This window comes from Mauremys reevesii, linkage group 2 (genome assembly GCF_016161935.1).
Source record: "Mauremys reevesii isolate NIE-2019 linkage group 2, ASM1616193v1, whole genome shotgun sequence".
In the NCBI taxonomy this organism is placed as follows: domain Eukaryota; kingdom Metazoa; phylum Chordata; order Testudines; family Geoemydidae; genus Mauremys; species Mauremys reevesii.
This window is the reverse complement of record NC_052624.1, coordinates 206,496,279-206,522,597: the sequence shown is the minus strand read 5'-3', so window position 1 is coordinate 206,522,597 and position 26,319 is coordinate 206,496,279. Positions and strand designations below refer to the sequence as shown.

Below are 26,319 nucleotides of genomic sequence, written 5' to 3'. Positions count from 1 at the left end.
TCTCCCAGCCCGCTCCAGTCTGCCCAACCCCCTCCTGTCCCTCCTCTCTGCTCAGACCCTTTCCTGGGCCAGGAGGTCACCTGACCCCTTTGTCTCCAACACCTTCAGCCGGCACCTTTGCAGAGGAGGGCCCAGGCCATCAGTTGCTAGGAGACAGAGTGTCAGGCATTTAGGTGCACTGTCCTTTTGCTTTGCTAGATACCCAAGAACCGCATAGGGGACACTGAGGCACCAACACAGCATTCCCAGACCCCAGTAAGAACAGTCCCACTTCGTCACACTCTCCTTTTGGTATGACTGAGAACCCACACTTCATTAACATGGTTCAGTCATTAAGACCAAGATATAGTCCACCCAACAGAGCAGATGTTGCAGGCAAACTGCTGGATAAAGTATATGAAAGAGAAACTGAGCAGTGTGCAAAAGATCTACAGGATAAAATTGTTAACCTGAGTCTTGACTGGTGGAGCAATATCCACAATGATCCTGTTGTATGTGCTTGTGTGACAATAGAAGAAGGGTATGTCTTCCTTACAGAATGAGGTAACCAGATGTCCTTTTTTAAAGGGACAGTCATGTTTTTGGGGACTTTTTCTTATATAGGCATCTATTACCCCCCACACCATGTCCCGTTTTTTTCCACAGTTGCTGTCTGGTAACCCTACAGAAACAATTGATACATCAGGAAATGCACACACAGCAGAATACTTACAAGAAGTAGCAGTAAAAAAGAGTCCCAAGCTAAAAACATATGGTTGCAGTGCTCATTTGATGCACCTCCTAGCCAAATACTTCAGTGTTCCAGAAATAAATGCTAATGCAATGGACCAGACCCCAAAGATGGCTACCAGTTGTAATGCACCATCCGCTGCCAAAAGGCAATGAGCTGCTGCTGTGTAGCAATGCAGTCCCACGTCTGCCAGCACCCAGGAGACGTACGGTGACGGTGAGCTGAGCGGGCTCCATGCTTGCCGTGGTATGGCATCTGCTCAGGTAACCCAGGAAAAAAAGGCACAAAACCATTGTCTGCCATTGCTTTCACAGAGGGAAGAAGGGACGGGGGGGCCTTGCGACATGTACTCAGAACCACCCGCGACACTGTTTTTGCCCCATCAGGCATTGGGATCTCAACCCAGAATTCCAATGGGCAGCGGAGACTGCGGGAACTGTGGGACAGCTACCCATAGCACAACGCTCCGGAAGTCGATGCTAGCCTTGGTACTGTGGACTGCCGACTTAATGCATTTAGAGCATTTTTTGTGGGGGGACACACAATCGACTGTGTAAAAACGATTTCTAAAAAACCAACTTCTATAAATTCTACCTAATTTTGTAGTTTAGACATACCCTAAGTAACTACCAGATAGCTAAAAAGACTGATTTATACTAAGTGCAGAAAGGTGCCATTGCATAGGTCTCATTTTTTGTTGTATACATTCAATTTTGAACTCACACTGACTGGATTAAAACATGGATCATGACTGCTACAGGTAAAGTTACAAAACAAATTCATTCCAAAGTCCATTGCAGATATTCAGAGTATCAGGAAACATTAATCTTTGGCTATTGAGGAAACTTTTGGAGAGTTTTGTTATTCTAGAAACAAGAGGGTACAAAATATTTCTCATAACAAATCGGATTCCTTTTTATTTGTAGGAGTAATTATTCAAAGTAAAGAGTCAAACTTGACATATAAATGATACTAAATGAGTAATTTAGCTTTGCTAAATTTGAAAAAGGAGAAGGTTTTAAAATAAAATGTCTTTTTAAAGAAGTAAGATTTCAAATGAATTGTACACAATTGCATTAAAATGAATGCAGGGTGCATACATGATCAGATACTAAGCTGCACAGCTACTTGGTTAAATGATATTAACAAATTCAACTACAAAGGTGGGAAGAGATTGGAAATCTAAGTGATTTATCAGCTTTGGAGCAATAATTTGTGAATCATATTAGTTTCTCAATTTCCCCAGCTTCTTCAACTCCAGTTTACAGCATTCTTCTAGCTCTATGAGCCAATTAGCTCTGGAGCAAGGAACAAACAAGCTCTGCTAGCAAAACCCGCTATGCTTTTAAACTGCACCAGCCAAACAGCACCAGATTGATTTCTCCTTTTTATACAAAAAACCAGGGAATTAAATGTAAAAATCTGTATCAATCAAGCATCAAGGCTACAAGTTAATAAAGTAATTGTGGAAGTTAAGATTTAGCACACAACCATAACACTGCTGCTCTGTGAATAAGTGTTATTTTACAGAATGTATCATGTTATCTTAGAAATACTTATATGTACAAGGTTACATTTTTAAAATTCGTTAGAGAAACAGTATGTGATATCATTCAAATCTATAATAATTAATATAAGAAGCAGAAATAAGACTGCAAGTTCAAACTTCAGCCTTTGCCTTTCTTGATTTGAATGTACAACATCTACCATCCAAGGTTCTCAAAGCACTTCACAAATATTCCTTAACTTATCTTCCAAGCAGGTAGTTAAGCATTATCTGCATTTCACAGAAGGGAAACGACAACACAGAAAGATTAAATGACTTCCCCAAGGTCAAACAGCAAGCCATTGGCAGACATGAGATCAGAATTCAGTTACTGAAATACACCACCAGTTTTAGAGCCTTGCAGGAGTCAAAATTTGTACTAGTTTTTGAAATGCAGTTTTCTTAACTCAGGTTGTGCCAACTGTGACAATGCATGTTCAAAGTTGCTACAGGTCCATGAGAAGCTAAACCAATAAAATGGTTTCTGTTCTAAGCATTTTCAAGTCTGTTTCCTCCATGCCCCAATTTTAAGCAGCTTCTAATAGCTGGTAGTAAGAATAAGCATGTTCCTGCTTGAAAAAAGTTGGTTTCCAAATAGCATCTATGGCTTTTATGCTGCTACAAAGTTCTGTATTAAATTTAAAAATAAAACAAACGTAGAAAAAATATTAAATCATAAATAAAAAGGCAATCTTTTTCCTATAGATATTAATACAAATGTAATGTGACTAACAAGCTCCAGGTAATTGTTTTAATTGTATAATAATTAGAAATGAATCTGACACACAACATTCAGATGCTGATCTGGATCCAAACTCCCCCAAAGTTCTTTTGGTTGGTAAGGGTAGGAGTTTCAGACGTACTGCTCTGGTTCTCTCTCACCCATGAAACTAAAATATACTTAATTCCAATGTTAAGGGCCACAGTAAATCATAACTACAATAGGCAGCAGAAATTACTGAGAACAGTTAAGTCATTACTCCAGTAATAAAAATTTCTTCCATTCAGATCATTAATAGTGGGGGCATAAATCAAAATGTACTTTTCTTTATAAAAGTTGACTTCATTATTAGATATAGTAACTTTCATGGTGACATCCCAAAATCCTTTATGAGAATTAAAAAAAAAATGTAATGTCGTAGTAATTACTGGAAATATACACTGGTGAGATTGTTAGCAAACCTGTATTTTCAATGTGAAATTCAAAGGTCTTCAAAATTAGCACTTTCCCCTCTCTCAAATCAGTCAACTAAAATGTAGTTTAAGACAAATATTTGGATCCAGACCCTGAAACGTAGTACTGCAGATTTGAGAGACAAGGTAATTGAATCATGACATCTATTTCCACCACATCCCTTTTTTTTATTTTTTAAACCTCCTTTCAAAAGGCATTATTTGAATTGCCCTAATCTGAAAACAGCAACAATAACTGTAGCAAATACTTGACAATGAAGATGTAAAGCCTCTAAAAACCTGTTACCTTAGTAACCACAAGAATGTAGATAAATAAGAACACACAGACTATCTGGACATCATTTCAGTTTCCTTGGGGTTTGGGTTGAAATACAGTCAGCTTCCATTAGCTTTTTGTTTTTCCCAGTAGGTCCTTGGACTTTGAAACAAAACCTGAATGACAGCTATGAGCAATTCCAGCCTCACTCCTGATTAGCCATGCCAAACAAAACAGCTCTCTCCAGTGTAAACTTCCCAGGCATTTACACCCAACATGTCCTGAAATGAACATGATTTGAGTTCCTCCACCCTAAATTATATCACTAAAATACAGTGTTTTTAAAGAAGAAGAAAACAAGGCCACACTCTGCTGGGATTTACAACAAGTTCACTTTTAACTCACTTGGGGGGACAACACTTCCTCAGAAAAATTTGTGTCACCCTAGGAGGAGTTTATTTATAGGCTTTTCTATTATGCTAATTCAACTCACAAACATTCATGAATTCAGTCTAACACTCAGTGAGGTAGTAATTATTATCCCCATTTTACAGATGGGGAAACTGAAGCACAGATATGTTAAGTGGCTCTTCCATGATCACAGAGGAAGTTTGTTGCAGACATGGAAACAGTACATAGATTATCCAATTCCTAATCTAGTGCCTTCACCACAAGACCATCCTCCTCTCTGCCGGTACCCAATAAATCAGGAAAGCAAGCATGGATGAGTGGGGGGGGGGGGGGGGGAAATAGCAGAAAACCTAGGAGAAAATGAGTGATAAACCCATCCATATTGGTTACACTAGAACCAGTTCCCAAAACAAAACAGCTTGTTGAACTTTATGCATGTAAGTAAAAGCTGCCCCAAGCAAGTGTTTTTTAACTACTACTATACTGCAAAATAAGCATGTGCAGAGAAGTGTCCATTTGAGAAAGTCAACTTAATAATTCACTTAGGCTCATAATTCTAGTCATATACATTTGCAAATTTCATATATGGGTGTGTATGTGTGTGCGCACATGTGTGTATTATAATATATATATAAAAACAACACACACACACCTATAGCCATCCAAAACAATTATCTTTCAGTCTAAACTAAATTTTCATCTAGAAAGACAACTATATTAAAAAAAAAGTTAAAACTAAAGTAGCAGCAATTGTAAGGAAAAAAAATACCCTTTTACCAGAGACCTCTTCTGATGCCAGGCACAAGGTGACCCATTAAATAATCTTACTGTATTTATGGACCTGGAAAAGCCCCGATGCTAAGGAGTCTGTAAATGGAGCAGCAAAGACAAGTGAGACATCAGCTTTACCTCTCTCTACAGTCACTTCAACATCATCTTCCAGATGATCTTTGGCCCAATTCTCTGCTTAGTTATACATTCCGCAGTCTTATACCTGTGCAAAGTGACTACTAAGTGGACATAAAATGCTACCAATCAACAGTTTCCACTCATTGGTGATACCATTTTACATTCACTTTGCACTCTCTAAGCCAGATTCTCCTCTTGCAGCAGCATAACCTTATTGATTTAAATAAAGTACCCCCTAATCTACACTATCAGGCCTGCTTGAACGAGTGTCAATGTCCACACAAGGTGCAAGGCAAAAGAGAATCCAGCCTCTTTCTTATTAGAAGATATTTCACCAAATAAGCCCTGATCTTTGCAAATTCTGAGTGGGATCCCTAAGGGAAGCTGTCACCCATCTCCAAGTTAATTTTCTTATGTAATTAAACAAACGTGACTTAATTGAAATTGTGAATTTTCCATTCACAAACATATTATAGCTATATATGAGGGAGCACTTTTAACATTCTTCAGAAGTATGCTCTTACAGTATGGCACCTGCAAATGTATAATAGGATGTAATATTGGACACACAATGTCCAGCCATTTACAAAATAAATCAAGACTATATGGAGGAAGGACACCTTGTATTGAAGACACTGGTTTGAGACTCGAGAGCTGGGTTGAATTTCCAGTTGAGCCATAGACTTTATGACCTTGAGCAAGTCATGTAAATGCTCTGTGCCTCAATTCTTGGTTTTTAAAAGAGGGCTAATACTACTTTCCTACATCATAGTGGTGTTACCAGGATAAATCCATAAATTCTAGATAGGTACACAGATACTACAGTGAGGGGGACAACATAAGAACCTAGATAGATATGCATATGAATGTTAAATATCAATTTACAATTAAAAACAGAATAGTGTCCATATTTAAAGGAGGATACCAGTCATTTGAATCTGTCAAGTTTACGTAGGCTTCCATGCTGCAAAATCTGAAACTAACAAACACCCATACATATACAAAGATTTGCCTGGGTTTTAGCATTGCAATTCCTGCTTTGACAGAAGTTGTGTGAGCCATTTTAGCTATGCAATTTTAAACATGTAAGGGCAATTGTTTTAAAAAGTTACAGTAATTCTAAAACGATCAAATGCTTCATGTGATAAGATTTAATTAAAGAACTTTGAAATCACAAAAGGACTGATGTAACTTCCACTGAAGTCAATGAGAGTTCTGCCATTGATTTCAATTTGAACTGCATCAGGACCAAACTTAGAACAAAATTTAAAACTGTGGGCCAAATCACCCCAACCATGGGAAACACTGGGAAGGAGAGAAAAGAAAGGAAAAATGCAGATTTCCCCCAACCTTCAACCAATGAGCAAGGGTTCTGCCCAACCCCCAGAGATCTGCAAGAGGCCATGGCTAGGTGCACTAGCCCTGGGGCCTTTTACCAACCCCTGACTCCTGGTTAGAGAGGCCCACTGGAATAGTCCATGAAGGGGAGTTTCAATGCGTTGGGGAGGCATGAAACAGATACTGAAGCCTGAGTCTACATTAACATTGTTGCAAAATCCCCACACGCTAAGAGAGGTAGGAAAGAAGAAAAGGGGAACACATGTATTCCCTGGCCTTCCCCCTTGGTGCATTCCTGGAAGCACGAAGCTCTCCCTTTGGAGGTCTTGGACTGAGTAAGACACACAGGAAGAAGGAACGCGCACACACACACACACACACACACACCTACCTTTCCTTTATAACCAGAGTCCCCTTCAGGCACAGCACTGGGGAACAATCTGGCCCTTTGTGATTAAAAATAAAATATTTTTAAAATAACCCTATCAGAGTTCAAATCTACCCAGAATGACACCTTTAAACAAACAGTTGAGATAATCAAGAAGAGAAAGATTTTTTGATAACTCTAAATATGTGCATAGGCAAATGTTTCAACTATCATTAAGAACTTCTATTTATTTGAAAACATGGTGGAGGGAAACATTCTTCAGTACTAAATTCAATTGACTTGTTATATCCCATTTTTGTATTGATCTTAGCCATTCACCAAATTAAAAAAGAATCAGCAATTTGGCTAAATTTAAAAACAAAAAACAAGAGAGGCCAGTGATAGTGACCTCAAAAGAACAAAAAACATTTAGTGGGTTATTTTGTGCTGCCACAAACCAGTGCAATGTCACCAACAGTACTCTTATCTGTAAAGGGTAACAATCAATTGTTTGACAGAAACAAAGGACAGCTCAACAGGAAATCAACCAACACAGGACAGATGGTCACTGATTCAAGTTTCACCCCTCCCCACTCCAAAAATAGGCTTAAGAGGCATTTTCTGTTACCAAGCAACAGTCCAAAGGAAGGCATAAATATTTTACTTCATGTTATTCCTCCTCCCCCTCCAATATACATAGTTTAATCTATTAGAATATATATGTACCAAAAAAAAAATTAATGGATAAGTAGCAGGTTTTCTTTGTTGTTGTTGTTGTTGTTGTTATTTTAAATATGAGATCAAGCTGATGTGCATCCCCTAGCCAGTTTGCCTTTCAGGCAAATATTTCCTATATTACTAGACAAGCATCCTACTACCAAAATACCTTACAAAATTCTTACGTGATATACTAATACAATGTTAGTAAATTAACTGCATTGTGGTCAACTACTGTTTTAATAAAATCCTAATAATAATTATAATGATCTCAGTCATTTTTACATATGACTTGACATGACTGATCCCACACTTATCGGACCCTCATTCATCTTTCCACTCTCCCCAAAACTTCACCAAAGATTACATTTGTTTATAAAGACTTGCTAAGAATTACATTAATCCACAACTCCACACCAGCAATTTTGTCCTTACAATATAAAAAGTGTTTTTCTAAGATACATCAACTATGCTTTGAATCCAATAATCATCTGTTTTCACTGAACTCTAAAACAGAAAACTGGAAATAAGAATTTCTTATAAAGCCTTCACGTTTACAACATATTCCATTTGGATGCAAGGCTCCTATATGTCTGCAACCTACAATGATCCAAAATACAGATATTTTTAAAGAGGAAAGCAGAAAGGAGTTTGAAAAATGCCACCAACATCACTTCTCTGCTCAGCCTCAGGAAAAAAGATGAAGGGACAAAGTGTGTTTGTGTGAGAAGAGACTGGAGGAGGGGAGGCGGGCGGGGAAGGGAGGCTGGGGTATAAAAAAAACAATGGCTCTGAAATTCAGATTAGGATCAAGAAAGAACAAACCAGTTTGTTTGACCCCATATCATACAAACTGGTAATGAAAGGGCTAGCCACAAAAGAGATGTAGTTAAATTTAAGCATACAAAGAGTAATCTGCAATAAAAGATTTACAATTATGGCCCACACAAAAATTAAATGGAAAAATACCAGTTTGCCAACAACTGGGTAATCATCCTTTAAAAGTGTGGACCCCTGGATTACCATTGACACATACTTAGACTACTAAAACATATGGCCACATTAAAAAAAAAGGCGGGGGGGAGAAAGAGAAAGGTTGTGACAGCATGTGGTCTGCAAATGCTTTATTTACTTGCTCATCAACTGCTGCTTGCCTTCCAAGCCATTTCTGAAGACCTGATGCTGGAAACAGTACATCTAATTTTCAGAACGGATTTAATAAACTCACTTAAAAATGAGCTAGATACTTGTAGGGCAACAAATGTAGGTAAACAGAGTCATAGATATGTGCTTTTTTACAACAGCCCACGAAGAGCCTTGGACATTAAAATCCATTTTACTGAGAAAGTATGTTGGTCAAGACATTGGATGGGCTCTACTCTTCAGCTACTGCAACAGGATCTCTCATAGAAACTAAAGACAGGCACAACGGATGCATGTTTATGTCCCTTTAAAATTAATGGGAGTTTTGGATGTACAGGATCAAGCCCCTTAAGCAGGGCCGGCTCCAGACCCCAGCGCGCCAAGCGCACACTTGGGGCGGCATTTTGCCGGGAGGGTGCCAGGCGGCTCCGGCGGACCTCCCGCAGGCATGACTGCAGAGGGTCCGCTGGTCCCGCGGCTTCGTTGGAGCATCCGCAGGCATGCCTGCAGGAGGTCCACTGGAGCCGCGGGACCAGCGGACCCTCCGCAGGGACGTCTGCAGGAGGTCCTGCGGAGCCGCGGGACCGGCGACCGCCAGAGCGCACCCCGCAGCACGCCGCCCTGCTTGGGGCGGCGGAATTCCTAGAGCCGCCCCTGCCCTTAAGGCCAAATTTATTGTCCTGAATGGAGCTGCATGGGTGTAAACCAACAGCAGGATTTGATCCTTTGTCTCATTCAAAGTTCAGGAGCTTAAGAGTGCAGCACTGCAGCATCTGCACTAACCCAAGTCCAGGGTCCTGAAGGGAGGCTGGAAACAAGAACTCTGACGCCCAGTGATAAGAATAATATCTAGCTCATACTTAGCACTTCTCATGTGTGATTCTAAAATCATGTTACACAGAAGGTCAGTATCATTACCCCCGTTTTACAGATTTGAGAATCTGTGACACCAGGAGATGAAGTGACTTGCCCATTGTCACAAAGGATGCTCGCAGCTGTATCGGGAATACAACTCAGGTCTCCCAAGCGCCAGTCTGGTGCTCTCACTGCTAGGCCACACTGCCTACCCAAAGTGAATCAAATTGGCATGAATGTATATTGATGAAGGACATGACCAACACATTCCATAACCTTGGTTTTATTTCTTTACAGTTTTTAATAATCTTGTAATTGAAGCCTGTTTCTTAAAATGATATTCCTCTCCCTTCATCGTGCAGATATTCGTTATTCACAAACAGAAGTATGTATACAATTTTTTTTAAATGTAAAAAGAGAATACTATACAAGTTATTAATATATGTTTGCACAATTTAACAACTAAGTTAAATTATAGGCATATTAACTTTGACAGTTTATTTTAACCCCAATGTAATTAAATAGTTTGGAATGTATTCCTGAAACCTGATTCAGTCACCTGTGCATCTTTTCCCTTCATATCCTGTTATGCAAATCATAACATGAAATAATTAAATTTTAAGTTACAGTTTTATTTGTGCTTTTACTGTAGTTCTGAAACAGGGAAACAGTAAATGAAAAAAAGTTAGCTATTCCTAGAATTTTTTCACTTTAGCATGTCAGAGCTATTTACTTCTATATACCTAGGACAAACAGAAAATGACTCCGTCCAAATGAAAATACACTGTCTCTGAGCTAAAAGTCTCCAGATACATTTAAATGTAAATGTATCACTCACAAAGTAGTGGTAATATCAAAGCCACACAATTTCCAAACTACATTTACTCCAAATCCCCATCTATACTGGCACTGAAACAATGTTTCCAATTTAAAAATTCCTGTTAACAAGGATTAAACAGTTTGCTCCCTCTGTCTAGATAATACATCACTATTTTAGAAACCCAGGTCCCTTGACCTGGTCTAAGGTATTTGGCATCATTTGACCTTCTACCCTAAATTAGGAAATTCTTCAGAGAAATAAACTGAAATCCTGAATTGATCCAAACTGATCCTAGCCAGATTCCCATCGTGATTGCCAAATAGTATATCATCCTCCAACCAAGCCTAGAACAAAAGATTGTGAATTGGTTATGTCTCGCCTACGCTGGCGAGGTGAACTATGTTTAAATTATGTTACTTTAAACAATAGCTCCACTGAAAGTGTTTCAGCTGTAGCAGAGATGGAGTCTAAATGTCAGCCTAAAGCGCAAAATTCAAGACCCTGCAGAGCTCCAAGACATTAAGTCATCAAGAAAAGGTCAGGTTTAAAAAAGGGGGAAGGGGAGAAGAGGCAAAAAAAGGGGGGAATTGTGCTCATTATTTAAAAATTCTATTAAGTAAAAATGTGAATGGCTACAAAAAAGTATAGAAAAGACTACTAAATGTCTTGTCTATATCTGGAATTCAGCTATAGGTAGCCAATAACCAATGTAGCATACTGGTGCAAACTCCAAGTATTGGCAAGGAAAGCCATGTCCGTTAAACCTCACTAGGACACAAACATATTTTTTCCAATATCCTCTAAAAAGGAGAGACCTGCCTGAGCTCTTTCCTAATCTGTTTGTTGCCAGCCTATTCCCAGAAAGGGCATTCTTTGTATTTCTCCATATTTATCTCTTTTTCTCTGGCATTCATTATTATATCATCAGAACAGCAATATTAATTAATTTATTCTCATATCCCTGCAAGATGGAGAACAGAAGTACAGAGAGATTAAGTGATTTGCCTAAGGTCACACAGGCAGTCTGTGCCAGAGCTGGGAACAGAACCCAAGTTCCAATCAAGTGTCTTTACTGAAAGGCTATCCTCCTCATGAGCAACATGACCACCTCACAGTTTAGGTGGCATATAGGAGTAAGGAGCATCAAGGGTTGGAGGATTTTCATGAGAGCATCCTTGTGGAGTGCCTGTCTCCTCCATGCACTGTCCCAGACCACACTTTTCTTGTCCTTTTGGGATGGGGTTACAGCTCTAATAGTTCTTCTCGATGCAGTATTAACGTGCCAGGGAACTTCTTCCCAAAGCAGAGAGTTTCTCAGTGAACACGTCATCTAGTATGGCTGATTTCTGATTCCTCCCCCTCTGTCTGGCCACATACGCCAATTTTTCAAGCAGACTCAACCACATGTTCTTCATGAAGAGGATTATTTACTCATTTTGAGCAGGGGGAAAAGTATACCATATAAACTCCACCCCTCCTTTCACAACAGGAGATTAAAAAAAAATCCATCAACATTTGCCCATTTCCCCACCAGGTGCACAGCATCCTATTACAGCACAAGTAGCAGCTAGAGCTAAACTGCCACCGACACATCACATGAGCATACCATACAAGTATATATTGAAGATTAAAACCAAGCACACACATACAATTGAGTCATTAGAAGTGCATACTGATGTATGCAGCCTAGGTTATATATGATACAAGAGGAAAGACTGCATAAACATTTTCTAATGTTTAGATTTGTACAAGCCATCTTTAGCCAAGCAGTACTGCAAGCTGCACATCAGAGTCCTTACAAGCAATTCTCTCATGTTACAATTTCCCTATACTTTGTTTTATTAAAAGAAAAAAAAATCCCTTGACCTACTAAGAGAGACAGATGCCTATACTGAGTAACAATGTAATCTTATTTCTGTATCTCATGTTCCTCCTTCCATTCCAGATGTCTACATTAGCCTCACTAGTTTGTCAAGTCCACCATTGAGATTGGTTCCCTGCTCTAGAGCTAACTTCTGTGTTTACTGTACAGTGCACAGTACTCCTCTGGGCACTTTAAATTATGAAATAATAAATTACTGCTGAGTTTATGTTCCAAAACATGGGATTTTTCTTTTTGTATCACTAGGAAGAGGACTGCAGTTTGACAACCTCCTGCCACTGAAGTCATTTAACCACTGGAATAATTTACCAAGAAGTTAGGGTAGATTTTTCATCACTGGCAATTTTTTTAATCAAGATTGGATGCATGTCTAAAATACATGCTCCAAGGGTTACTTTGGGAGTGTCAAATGGCCTATGTTGTACAGGAGGTCAAACTAGATGACTGTAATGGTGGCTATCAAACCTTTAATCTTTGTGTAGCAAACGATCCCTTTTAGTTGGAGCAATATGCAGAAACAAAGGTGCAGCAGCCTCTAATCCCTATACCACCAGCTCCCAAAACTGGTAACACAGCTGGAAGGGAACTTTAGGACCTTGATGGTATCACTCAGCGCTAGTCTCTCAGTTGTACAGTAATTATATTTATGTAAAAACAAAAACCACACCTATTAAGTTACCAAAACAACAACAACAAAACTTCCACTCCCCAAAATTAAGTTAATTACTTAGCTTAACCATCAATGCCCTCAGGAAAAGCCTCCAGGAAAAGGTGGATCTTATACCATACCCTAAAGGTCAACAGACTCCAGGTTCTATCAGGCTAGCAGGAAAAATTCCAAAGTTGAAGACAGTCCATCAGAAATGCCCTACCACCAGGCCTTCAAATATACACAATACTACAGAGAATGCCTCAGCCACCCTTGACTAACAAACTGGGCAGAGAGAAGTCATCTCTTAAGAGGCCAAACCCAAATCCTATAGGTCTTTATAAAAATAAATAAATATCAACAGCCTGAATCACACTTAGAATCCATTAGGAAGCTGGTGCACCCTTGGAGAACTGGTATAATACAGTGGTGGATTTAGAGTGAAGCTCAGCACAGGGCCTCACTAATTTTTGGGGCCCCTCCTTGGGACTCAGCCAAGAAAAAGAACATTCTCACTTATCTCCACCCCGTTCCCCATTTTTCATTCTTTTTTTCTTCAGCCTCCTCCTATAAGTAATAGGAAGCAAATGAAAATAAAGTGAGGTACCTTGATAGTTTTTGTAGTCTAACATTTTTCCACAGACCAATTGAAAATGGCTGAGGGTCTCGGCAGACCACTTAATGATCTTTCCAAATATTGTTTGTACCATTAGCTAGCTATTGTAAAACGTTTTGGATAAGAACACTTTGTAAAAAAAAAAAATGCAAAAAACATTGGGGTGCATGGTCTGGCCAGGACTTAGGGTGCAGTAGGGGGCTCAGGGCTGTGGGTGCAGGGCCTGGGAGAACGTGAGGGTGCAGGAGCAGGCTGGGGGTTGGGGTGCAGGGTCTGACCAGAAGTTAGGGTGCGGGAGGGGGCTCAGGGCTGGGGCAAGGCTGTGGAGTGCTTACCTGGAGTAGTTCCCATTTTGTGCAAGGGGTGCAGGTAGGGATGTGGGGGAGGTACAAGAGTCAGGGTGGGCAGGGGGCTGGAGGTGTGGGGGGTTCAGGACTCAGGCTGCAGGGTCTGGGAGGGAGTTAGGATGCAGGAGGGGACTCAGGGTTGGGGCAGGAGGTTGGGGTGTGGAGCGCTTACTTGGGACAGCTCCCATTTGGTGTGAGGGGTACAGGTGGGAATATGGGGGGGTGCAGAAGCTCCCATTTGGTGTTCAGGGTGGGGGCATGTGACGGGGGTACAAGAGTCAGGGCAGGGAGCTGGGGATCTGGGCTGAGGTCGTAGGGGTGCTCCCAGCCCCCTACCCTGAGATGCCCCGCCTTTGTTCCACCCTGCCCCGTTTCTACCCTCTTCCCCAAGGCCCCACTCCTGCCTCTTCTCCACATCCTCCCCCGAGTTCACTGCTGCCCCGCTCCTCCCCCTCCCTCCTGGAGTGACCTGAGCATGACAAAGAACTGTTTGGTGGCGGGGGAAGCGCTGGGAGGGGCGAGAACACGGCACACTTGGGGGAGGAGGCAGGAAAGAGGTGGGGGAAGGGGTGGCTTGGCTGCTGGTGGGTGCGGACTCTGCAGCAGGAGCCCCAGGAGCCAGCAGGACCAAGCCTTTGCCCTCACAATTGCCCAGCTCTGGGGTTCCCTGTCATTGGGGGGGCCCCCATGCCTGGGCACCCTGTGTTTTACTGTAAATCCACCTCTGGTGTAACGGGTGCAAAAGGTATACAAGGTTCAAAAGGTGCCACCTTTGGAGAACTGGTGTAATAAGTTTCAGGTGACTAGTAGTGCCAAGGAACCACACAGCTGAATTCTGAGCAAAAAGACACAGAAAGGACTAACAAAATGTTCCACTACAACTTATATAGTTAAACTAATTTAAAATAGCCACCCATATAAGTAACTTTTTAATAACTTTCAAGCTATTCATTCTAGCTAAAGCCTAATCTTTAAGAGCAAGGAGATCTATGATCAGCCTTTGTTATTAAAAAGTAAATAACATCCTCTCAATGCATTTCACACCACAGTTACATTCAAGAATTAAATTTCACTTCACATCAAAGGGCCCTGATCATATATACTACTCACACAATTGTTCTTTAAGAAAACCACTAAAGGTGAAGCACATGCTACAGTTGGGAGTGGAATTTGAGTGTCTTTATTCAACATCCTTACAGAGCTAAAGTCAATGAAGGAACTATGGAACCACTATGACATATCTAATATGCTCTTATGTAACAGTATATTAAGTCTACCCACCCTGTTTTGCTGTTGATTTTATATCTGCTTCCAAAAACTCTTATGGCTCACATGGAGAATATTAAATGAAAGCTTTTGTCACATCTTATCACAGGGACTCAGAAAAACTCCTGAAAATCCTAGCACTGTTGATTTTATTTTCATAATATATTGAGCTTAAAATCTTTGTCTTTCACAACAGTAGCAATTTACAATATTAGTTGATAACATATTTTTAAAAAATCCACTTACCTGATCCCTTATGATCCAGCATGTCCCAAAAAGAGTTTAATGGAAGCCAGGACATCACAGCTTTACACAATAAAACAGGAACCAGCTGCCGTGACTCCAGGAGATACCCAAAACAATAACTACATTTTAGAACCACTTATATAATGTACTGTCTTCCTTTTCACTATTGACATACCATGTAAAAATGCTTCATCCTTGCAGATCTTAAAAAATTACAAATTTATTTGGACCAGCAGTTCCTTAAAGCTGAGTAATAGAAGCTTCAAGTTCTTTGAAAAAAGAAGAGACATTGTAGCGGGGCCTAAAACTAGAAGAATCATTTTTTACTAGAAGTATGAAGAACCTAATGCCTTCATTAATTTGATGGTGGTACATTTTATGCAAAAGTCACATTTTATACATATACACACACACACACTAAACTAACATTAAATGAGCTAAAAATAAAATAAAGTTCTCAATTAAGACTTTACAGCTTCCTAGCCAAGCAACATTCCTTTCTGCATGATTAACTCTTAATATAAAGGCTTCCTGAATCGATAAAAAGATATGTTGTAACCACTCCTTCTTCATATATTTTCAAGCCATATATGATTATCTAGTCTCACCTCTTGCATAACACAGCCCACAAAAACTTGTCCAGAAATTGCTGCATCAACCCCATAACTTCTATTTAAATTATGGTATATATTTTAGAAAGGCATCCAGTCTTAGAGACTTCAAGAAGATGGAGCATTCCCCACATCCCTAGATACATTGGTCCAGTGGTTAACTACTGCTATTGTTAAAAAAAATTGTCCTGTATTTCTAGTCCAAATTTGTTTAGCTGCAAACATTGGACCTCATTATGCCTTTTTTTCCTGCTACCCTGAGGAACCATCTACTATCAGAAATCTCTTCCCCATTTAGGTACTTGTAAACTATGACTAAGATACTTTAATGTTCTCTTGGATAAATAGGTTGAGCTTCTGAAGTCTCCCACAGGAAGGCACATTTTCCAGACTTCAAATCATTTTTGCAGCTCTTTCTTAACCTTCTCCAATTTCTCAACATCTTTTTTAAGTGTGGACATCACAACTAGACATAGTATTCCAGTAATGGTTCCACTAAAGCCAAATTCAAAGGTAATACCACCTCCATAATCCTAACTTGATATTTCGCAGTTTATGCATTCAATGATCGCACTAAACAGAACAGAATGGCAGATAACTACAGCATCATTCTGGGCATTACCTTCAGATCTTTTCAGTGTTGCTGCACTCTAGGATACTGTCACCCATTTTGTAAGTGTAACCTGCATACTTTAATCTTACACGTGTGACCTTACATTTGCCCATATTAAAATGCATGTTGTTCAAATGAATCCACCTTACCAAGCCATCCAGATTGTTCTGTATAACTGACGTGTCCCCCACATTTGACACCTCATCAAGTTGTATCATCTGCAGATTTTATGAATAATGATTTTATATTTTCTTCAATTATAAAAATATTGAATAGCATTGGTCAAGAACACCAGAACCACTACCACAGAACGAATCTCCATTTAGAGTCAGTTTTTGCAATCAGTTAACCAGTTTTTAACCCACTTAATATGGGCGACACTGACTGTATAAAGCTATGAACACATCCTTATTCTAATCACATTTTGTTCACTGAAATCGACTGTATTTATATTTTATTATGGCACCAAAAATAACCCCAAAATTTTCCCACATGGAAAATCTATATGAACTTCTTACAAAATTAGCATTAAATTATTTGTGTTTATTCCATCAGTATTTCTCTCATTACTTTACGATCTTGTTCAGCATTCTGAACACACCCCAAACTCCACTGAACTCAAGAGGAGTGTGGGGTGTGCAAAAATGTACATTAAAGGCCTGAATCTGCATGTTAAAATACAGTATTAACTATTATTGTTTTTCTCCCTCAAAAAAGCTGTTTTTAACATAAAGGTTATTCTAGGCAGTGTTTTTGCATTGTTATTCATACCAGAGGTATTCTTTTCAGAACATTTGTAAAGAAAAGCTCTGAGAAGATAAGATTTTTCAAAACCTGCACTGCACAAATACAATTGTATCATTTTATTGAGACAGTGAAAGTTTGTCGTCATTTTACCTTTGTTAATGTAACATGACTATTCAAATGACTTCAGAATATAACTATTTTCATTGCTTGTTAATATCTAATAAGGTGAAGATCACAGCACTAATCCCACAAAGGATATCCTTGTCAACATGTGAAGGCCTACTCCTCTCTCCATTTGTTAGCTGTACTTCACAAACCGTTCTCTTTTCCAGGCTTATCTTCTATAAACAACTGAAAACATCTCTTCTAAATTCAACCACCTATTATGTAAGAGAGATGGTGCAAGAGTATGCAAAATTTTAAGTCCTGAAGGGGCCATATCTTCTAAAGTCAACCACCTAATACATATGAGTTGCTTAAAGTCTTGAAGTGGCTATATAGTCTAAGGTGTAAAACCAAAGCTCTGATAGACTTTCACATAAAAGATTTCATTATACTTTTCACAAGAGTAAGGATGTGATTTCCTGGCATCTTGCCCAAGTTCCAGGTTTTGTCAATTACCTATCCAAATGCCCCCTGTTGTTTCAATTAGACATGGTATTCTTCTTCACTTCCCATCTTGAATTACTGTGGACTGCTGCTAAGCCTGGTTAACAGCTGCCACATTTCACCCAGAGTTGGCTGCATTTCAGTAGTTGGTGAAACAATTAGAAACAGAACATACACATAAAACATAAAAGCACTTTAGGATCTTTTTGAATGAAATATGCTACACAAAAGAAAGGCACACTACTCAAATTTTTATTTTCATCCAGGTTAGATAACAATTATACCATATTAAAGTGTCCTGAAAATATGTAATGAAATTTTGGGCAAAGACCCATTAGATTGTCTTGTTTATCCCACTACTAATTGGTGAACTGTTTCCTACAGTTTATCCTTGAGTACTATTTCAGTCTAGTTTTAGATGCCTCAGCAACTGTGTCTCAACAAGAACTCTCCTCCACACACACAACCACATTTAGCCTAAAAAAAATATTTTGCTCACTGTTATCCCATAATTCCTAGACATAGCTGTTTGAATTATGTTAAACAATTCCTCTCCTTCCTTGTGTTTACAAAGTGCAGCAACCCAGTTCCACTCAACTTTCAAGGACCAGGGCTTATATTTATGGTCTTAAGAAAACTTTGAACTAGCCCTGACTTGGGGTGTGTTTTGAATTTATGCAAACATTTCACAAAGCTATACTATCATCCCTTTGTTCCATGGTATAATGCCTCTGCACAAGATAATTTAAAAAAAATCATATTTTTAACCATATCATAATACAAGCTCAACATTCAACTTGTCCATTATCTCCCAACTCTCTCAATATTCCCTCTTGTAACACAGTATACACACAGTGCACTTGCAATTTACACCAGGGCTAGATTCACAAAGGAACTTAGGCATGGTTACCCTGAACATTGCTATGCCTAACTTTCAGGAGCCTAGAAAAATCAATGGGATGCACAAAGCCTGTGCTAGGCACCTAGCCTCCCTATATAATGAATGGGGAGGGACAGATGCCTCAAAATGGGATTTACAAAAGCCAGCACTCTAGGCAGCTCCTCACCAAAACTAGCCAATGGGAGGTGTCAAACTGAGGGGCTTGTGCTAAACCCTGCCCCCCCTCTGAGATAGGTACCTAAATCCAAGCTGCAAAGAGGCACCTTCTTCTGCTTGGGATTCTTATCTGCAAACCCTGTCTTGGCATTGAGCACCTACACAGTTTTGGTATGAAGCCAGGAGCAAAAGAGGAAACCACTTCCCTTATAACTTTTAGCCCAGTAGTTAGGGTAGTCACCTGGGATGTGGGAGACCTCCTGTTCAAGTCCACCCTCAAGCTGAAGGGATCTGAACAGGGATCTGCCACCTCTCAGGTGAGTGCCCTAATCATTGGGATATTGTCATGTGGGGTTCCCTCAGTTTCTCCTATTGAAGCTGTTCCATGGTGGGTAAATAATTAAGGACAGTCATTGGAGCCAGGGGACTAGATCCTGGATCTCCCACCTCCCAAGTGACTGATCTAACCACCAGGCTATGTAGTCATTCTTACGTTTGCTTGCAGGGCCGGCTCTACAGTTTTCACCGCCCCAAGCAGCGCACCGAATTGCCCCCGCGGACGGTGGGGGCAGTCCGTGTGCCCTTAGGGCGGCATGCACGTTTCCGCGGCGGTGGCAATTCAGCAGCAGCTTCTATATTTAGCTGAAGCCGCCGTGGACAGCTAAAGATAGAAGCTGCTGCCGAATTGCCGCCACCACAGAAACGCGCGTGCTGCCGTAAGGGCACACGGACTGCCCCCGCCGTCCGCGGCGGCAATTCGGCGCGCTGCTTGGGGGCAAAACAACAGGGACTGCCGCCCCTTGCAGATTGCCACCCCAAGCACCAGCTTGGAATGCTGGTGCCTCGAGCTGGCCCTGCTTGCTTGCTCGCTCTCTCTGGCATAATGATTCTTTCACTGTTTATTCACAATGCGACACCTTCAAACACACCAGAACATCTGATAGCCCAGTTAGGGCACTCACCTGAGAGGTGACAAATCCCTTCCCCCTCTTATGTAGGTCTCAGCGGTCTCCCATGAGTACCCTATCCACTGGACTAAAAGGAGTGAAAGCGCTACTCCTCCATTTTGCATAAGACCACCTATAAGGACCCAATCCAGTAGACAAGCTCAGAGAAAACCTACTGGACTGGGCCCCGCAGGCAAGTCAAGCAGACAAACCCTTACTTTTCCCCCATATGTGCATCGGTCTGGGGCTTAGGTGTCCAGATGCCCAGCAGGGGCTGAAACACACGTGCTCAGAGGCAAAACTTTACTGCAAAAACTGAGGTGCCAGGTGAGTTTACATGCCTACAAAGCTGGGAAGCAGCGATGTGGAGGTTTTTTAGATCTCATGAGACCCGATTCTGGGATTTAGGCACATAAAATGGCAGCTAGGCATCTAAATCCTTTTGCAAATCTAGTCCTACTGCGTTATTGCCTACTCCCAATATTTCTGGTTGGCTGTAATATTGTAATAAACTGGGGTGACAAAATGTGCAGAAACATGCAAAATATTTTATACTAATTTATTTTATTAAATAATTCAAAAATACATGCTTTGCAAGCACTGTGAAATTTTAAGGCTATACTGCATATTTGTTAACCTATCCAAACAGGTATTTGTACTTTCAGGTATGAAACCAAACCCTGCTCACAGTTAAGCATGCACTTAATTATACTCATGAGAGTAGTCCATAGTTTCTATAGGACTACTTATATAAGTAAAATTATGCACATGTTTAGGTTCCAAGCCTGAAAGCGTTAGATGATTTTTCTAATCTTCTCTCCAAAAAGGCTGGGGAAATATACAGAGATTTTTTCTTCCCTTGCAAACAAAACCAAACCAAACCAACACACACCAATTCCATAGCTTTTTGTTTTTAAGAGAACTTGACTAGCAATTTCATTTGGATAAGAGTTTATTAATGTCTTCAGAAAAAATAAAGTCTCTATATGATGGAATTAGTGGGGAAGTAACACTGAATTAATGTTCACATAATAGGCTTGGCAATCAGTATAAGGCCTTCATGTTTATTTATAGGTCAAATACCAAACAACAGAAGAAAAATAAAGCGGAATATACTGTATACTTAGGCCTTTCAGATGAAAAACTGCTGGAATCCTTCTGCCAGTCCTTCAATCTGGTAGGACTTTGTGAAGGGCCACCCAAACTCTCTCTTATCAGGTCAAGTGCAAGAAACTATTGTCAACAGGAGTTAATACCTATTGAGTCTATTAGCTCTAAATAATAATTTTTAAAAAATCCTTCTTTTGTGACTTCCACTAACCTCAAATTATGAAAGACTATTGTTCTTTTCTTTAAGATCTTTTTATTTATAATTTTAAATCATTTTAATTATATTTCATTTGAACTGTGTCATTGTGTGGAAAAAATAAAATATATTTACCTAAAAACATTTATTTCATGGGGAAGCCACCACAGTCACTAATTCTGGGAAACCAAAAGGCATGTTTTGATCTCACACTTTCAAGGTATTTGCCAAAGACAGTAAACATTTATGGTCCTGATCCTACAAACACATATGTGCTGAACTTTGAGTATGTGACATAATGTGCTTAAAGTGCAGCACATACATTAGTGTTTGCAGGTTTGGGGCCATTGAGCTGAGACGATTGGTCTACCCTCCAAAATACTTCAGGGTTCAAACATTTCTCCATAAAATTAAAGCAAATATGATGGGTTAAAATGTTGTTCTTTCAAAATAATAAAAGGAAAATTATTTATACAAGGGTGGAATTTTCAGATTACTCAGATGCTTTTTGAAAACTGCATCCCACTTCACTTCAAAACCAGTTTCCCAAACTTGTTTTACACTAGCAAAGAAGTCAGGCAAGTGAGAGAATGTGACAATAAAGGAAATCATTAAAAAGAAAGCCAGCTTGTACTTCAAAGTGACAAGAGGTACCCTGTAGTTTAGCAGACATATTATGATCAAAAGCATTGGCTTTTTTTTTAATCATGTGGAACTTCTTAAAGTAAGCCTCGCTAGACAATTCATGCAAATAAAGACTAAAGCCAAAAGAAATTAATCAACAACAGAATTAGTAAAATACTACGCTGCCATCCTCCCATTATTTATATATCCCTTGCCTCGTGTCTCAGAGTAAAACTACGGTCACCTCCAACTGTCAACACATCAGTGCGGTTCACGCACACAGCAAATAATCCCAAAACCATACGGCAAAAGAGGAAAGCCCAAGTGCGCCTTCATTGTCAACATGAGCAAAATGCGGGCTCGGGCGTTTCGGGAAACGTTCATCAACAAACCCCACCCCGGGACCTGATCCATCCCCCTTCCTGACACTAGTTTATTAATCGAGCTATACCGGCATCTTGCTAGCAGCAACGCAACTGAGCCGCCTATTGGCGAGCCTTTGGCCTAGTAACTTTTGGGGAGGGAGAAGCTACAGAAGAACCAACCACCTGCACCCCCCGAATCCCTCCCACGCCCAGCGGCGCCGCCGCGCCACCTTCCCTCCCGAGGGGTTTCCACGCGCGCAGCTGCCCGAGCCCCGTGGGGCTTGTCCCCGGCACCGCGCTACTGCCCTGCACGCAGAGCGGTAACAAAGGGCCGGAGCCCCGGAGGGCTGATGCGCAGCCAGGGTAAATAGGCGTTATGCTGACAGAGCTCAATTAACTCCGAGCCGCACTCCCGGGGTGACTGACACAGCGAGCGAGCGAGCAGCGGACCCCGCTCCCTACCTCAGCTCCGCTACCTTTGTGTCCTCCCCAGCGGGGCCAGGAGAGGCTCAGGCGAGCCAGGGACCCCGAGCCGCAGGGCCCGGCCGGGGCCGCCCCTTACCGTGCGGGGCGGAGAGAAGGGTCCAGCGCGCTCCGAGCCCCCCAAAGCCCCCTTTTCCCCGCACGCCGAGAGGCTGCGCTGCGAATCCCCTGCCCGCGCTACCGCCGCTGGTTTCTCCCGCTGGGTCTCTGGCTCTCCGGCTGGAGGAGGAGAGGGGAGGAGACGGGGGCGGACCCCGCAGGTGCCGCCCCTCGTGCTCTGACAGCAGGGGAACGGAGTCAGCTGGGGGGCAGGAGAGCTGGGGCCTGGGGGAGCGCGACAAAGGTGGAGCTGGGGGCTGGTCGGAGCCGGGGGGAGCGCGAGAAGGGGGGAGCTGGGGGCTGGTCGGAGCCGGGGGGCGCGAGAAGGGGGAGCTGGGGGCTGGCTGGGGCCGGGGGAGCGCGAGAAGGGGAGCTGGGGGCTGGCTGGGGCCGGGGAGCGCGAGAAGGGGAGCTGGGGGCTGGCTGGGGCCGGGAGCGCGAGAAGGGGGAGCTGGGGGCGGGTCGGAGCCGGGGGGAGCGCGAGAAAGGTGGAGCTGGGGGCTGGTCGGGGCCGGGGGGAGCGCGAGAAAGGTGGAGCTGGGGGTGGTCACCGCCTGTCTGTGGCGGGGGAGGTGAGAAGTGGAGCTGGGGTTGGTCAAGGCCTGCCTGGGAAGGGCGGGGTGAGAGGTGGAGCTGGGGCCGTTGAATGTCCGGTTTGGGGCACCGCAGCAGGGCTGGCAGGCTCCCTGCTAGCGCCGTGGCCCACGCAGTGCCCAGGTCAGGAAGCAGCCAGCATGTCCGGCTCCTAGCCTTAGGGGCTGCCGGGAGGGAGGGGGGTCCACATACTGCCCTGCCCGCAGGTGCAGCTCCCGTTGGCTGGGTCAGGGCAGGGGATGAACTAGCACCACTTGCAAGCGCTCAGCAGGCAGCTGTTGAGGGGTTCTGTGGTGCACCCTTCTCCCATTGCTACCCAGCCCTCTTCTCCTCGTGTGGCTGGGCTCAAGCTGCAGCACGTGCCCTGCTGTGAACCACGCGGTCTGTCGCCCCATCGACGGCACCCAGAAGTTGGAGGTATGTGTGTCCCCGTCTCCAAGTGCTGGGAATCCCCATCCCCCTCCCTGCACCCCTATCCTCCTCCCCACCCACCCACTCCCATCCCCCATCACTGTATCCCTCCCCATCCTTATTCCCCCTGCATCCCCATCCCCCTGTCATTGCATCCCTCCTCCATCCTGTCCCATCCTGACCCGCACACCTACTACCCATCCCAGCCCTGTAGACTTTACAGTGCTCTCCCTCCCATTCTCTCCACCTCCCAGAACCACCATCCCCATGGCCCTCACCCTCTACACCCCTGCAGCCCATTTACCTCCATACACTGCGGCACTCCCATATATCACTATCCATCCTAGTGTCCCACACATACTCATGCACTTGTACCTTCTGCCGCCCCCTGCATCCCCATCCATCCCACATACTCCTCCTCTCTCCTTCACTGCCTCCTCTCATCTTTGGCCTCTTTCCCTCTCCATCCACTCTCCTCCATCCCCCCATCTTTTCCCCTCCAGCCCACCCTCCTCCCTTCCCAGCTGGGTGGTTTAGGCAGCCCCTGGAAAAGTGTATGAAAAGTGTCTCTGTGTAGGCAAGTGTGCGCATGCATGCATTGTATGTGTGTAAGAAACTGTGTGTCTTTGTGTAGGGAGGTGTGTGTATTGCTGCATGTGTGTATACCGGTGTGAATAAAATTTGCAGCCAAACTTTGACTTTTATTCCTTTTGCTGGCTTGTGCACAAAAAAAATTGATGACATAAAATGTGTGTATTCATTTCATAACAAGTTTTTAAAAGAGAAAGGAACTCTAAAAGAAATGTATTATTTCTTAAAAGGTGGCTGTTGTTGACTAATAATTGCAGAAGAGCCAGTGTATCATCTCCCCACCTTTGTCTAGCTACATTATAAACTCATTGCAGACTCTCTCTTTTTATGTATATGTCCAGCACCTACCACCCTGGAGCCCTGATCTTAGTTGGGGTCTCTAGGCACTGAACAACAATTGTAATATTAAATAATGTGGAAGTATATGTGTTAGTGCATGCTAGATGTGTACACATGAATACACGTGTGTATCTGCATGTAGGTGTGGGAGTCAGTTTCTATAGATTTATTTTTATAGCTGTCTGGACAGGTGTGCATTTCTGTCGTGCTCTGTGGATTTGGATATGAGCTTCGGGAGTGGGCCTTTAATGAACCCATTGCAGCTGTGATAATGTGTGGTCCTAATTCCACACATAAAATTACAATAACTTTAGTGAACAAAAAACATGGAGCTGGTTACAAAAAACAGGAAGAGGGGAGGGAAAGAATCATGAAAACCTTTGTGAAATTTCATTTTTTTTAAATTACCCTTTTTGACTATTTTGCTGCCAGCTCTAGCATCCTGTAACAAATAAAAGCTGTTTGGGCCTTGCAGTGAAAATGAGCACATGAGAGAGGGTGGGAGAGAGCAAGGGATGGGGGTGGTATGGAGTGAGGGGGTGGGGCCTCAGGCAGGGGCTGGCCTTGGGGAAGGGGCGGGGCAGTGGGCAGGACAAGAGTGTTCGGTTTTCTGAAATGAGAAAATTGGCAACCCTGTGGAAGTAGGGAAAGAATTAAGTAGGATTTGAAGGGGATTTTAATGCATGTCAGTCAGTTAGCAAAAGTTAGGCCAGCTGTAACCCTAATGATGTGAGACTTGTAGAAGTGAGGATGGTGTGAGGCAAGTGGGAAAGAACTGTGTAAAAAGTTATTACGACCTTGCAACTGATAACCAAATATGTAGACCGGTGTCTCCTAGGAGTGAGAAAAATAAGATAGCAGGATGGCTTATGTATAAACAAAATGCAGTTGTTGCTCATTATTGTCTGTATTATTGCTAGTTATTGTCTGTAACAAAGGTATAAATGCTTGCTGTAATTTTTTACCAGTTGAGAGACCTGTCCGGGACTGGGGCGACCCTGTGTCCTAGGGCACTCCCTCCCTCTATTGTAGTTACTAGAGAAAGAATAAAGTATTTGATTTTGCTGCACCCAAAGAAAAAGCGAGAACTGAGTTTTTCTCCGACAACCCTAAGCTGGGGTTGGTCAGGGCCTATGGGCAGGGTGAGAGGTGGAGCTGGGGTTAGTCAAGACGTGTTGGGGGGAGGGAAGAAAGTTAGAGCTGGGATTGGTTTGGGGGTGGTGGTGGTGGTGAGAGGTGGAGCTGGGGTTGGTCAGGGACTGTCTGTGGGGGACAGGTGAGATGTGAAGCTGGGGGTGGTCAAGCCAGCTGAAGAAATTCAGACATCTACATGGAGATTGTAAAGCGGATGTTAAGCCAGGGGCACAACGGTGCTGCGTGAAAGAAAAGGAACATTAGCAGGCATATCAGAAGGCAAGGGAAGACGACAAAGCTGAGGCCACCCCACAGACCTGCCACTAATTAATAGCATGCCACACTTGGCGGGGACCCTGTCAGCCCCCCAAATCTAACTGTGGACACTTTGCATGAACCAGGTACAGGGAGCCCTGCAGTATGCAGCCGGGAAGGGAGTACAGGACGCCAAAGAAGATGCAAATCATGCCTGCCAGGTGAGCACAGCAGATAAAAGG

General features: G+C 42.4%; 2 protein-coding genes across 11 annotated transcripts in view; one reads left to right on the top strand and one right to left on the bottom strand.

Annotated features, from left to right (window-relative positions):
- The window catches only part of GREB1L (GREB1 like retinoic acid receptor coactivator), a 219,043-nt gene extending 196,166 nt beyond the window's left edge, over positions 1-22,877 (bottom strand). For 6 of the 9 annotated variants that reach the window (XM_039522145.1, XM_039522149.1, XM_039522150.1 and 3 more), the window contains exon 1: positions 22,734-22,876. The gene's annotated coding sequence lies outside the window, so the exon portion shown is untranslated. Of the gene's footprint in view, positions 1-15,292; positions 15,388-22,633; positions 22,656-22,733 lie in introns of those variants that run through there. The other 3 variants (XM_039522151.1, XM_039522146.1, XM_039522147.1) reach the window with 3 other exon arrangements.
- Positions 22,395-26,319, top strand: part of ROCK1 (Rho associated coiled-coil containing protein kinase 1) — a 264,492-nt gene continuing 260,567 nt past the window's right edge. The window contains exons 1-3 of one of the 2 annotated variants that reach the window (XM_039522157.1): positions 22,395-22,534; positions 23,668-23,764; positions 26,224-26,298. The gene's annotated coding sequence lies outside the window, so the exon portion shown is untranslated. Of the gene's footprint in view, positions 22,535-23,323; positions 23,765-26,223; positions 26,299-26,319 lie in introns of those variants that run through there. The other variant, XM_039522158.1, reaches the window with a different exon arrangement.